Source organism: Rhagoletis pomonella, unplaced genomic scaffold (assembly GCF_013731165.1).
Source record: "Rhagoletis pomonella isolate Grant_MI unplaced genomic scaffold, Rhpom_1.0 Rhpom_scaffold_00005, whole genome shotgun sequence".
Lineage (NCBI taxonomy): Eukaryota > Metazoa > Arthropoda > Insecta > Diptera > Tephritidae > Rhagoletis > Rhagoletis pomonella.
This window is the reverse complement of record NW_023458559.1, coordinates 6,012,110-6,012,661: the sequence shown is the minus strand read 5'-3', so window position 1 is coordinate 6,012,661 and position 552 is coordinate 6,012,110.

Genomic DNA, 552 nt, shown 5'->3' with positions numbered 1-552 from the left:
GGTGTACGCACGAGGCGAATGTTGGCTGGCGACCAACTTTGTTGTTCAACCAAAAGTAGAATGCAAAGTTAAACAATGCAAACGCCTTTTTATGGCGAATATTTTGATATTTTTTTATATTTTGATATTTTTAGTCATTCAATTTTTTTTTGTGCAACCCGGCGTGAGTTGAACGCAAAAGTTGCCTGAAAAATCGCCTCGTGCGAAAGCCCCATTACGCCACTTCTCATTTGACGATATAGATCACGTTCCCTATCTCAGTAGTTCAGTAGCTGCGTGTTCTTTTTATTCATCCTGAGTTCGTCCGGCACGAATCGCCAATTGCGGCTGTGTAAGCCAGTATTGAATATTCTCCCCAGAACATTAAAAGTGCGACATCAAAGAATTCGCATTACCATATTCGAAACAATCGAGCCATAACCGCGAAAGAAACGTAAGCTCTAAATTTTTTTATTTGCCGTTTTTTAATAAATATTGCATATTTTCCACAAACAAATAGCTTCTTCATATCCATCATCTGGCAAACAAATACAACAAAAAAAAAAGCTGAGG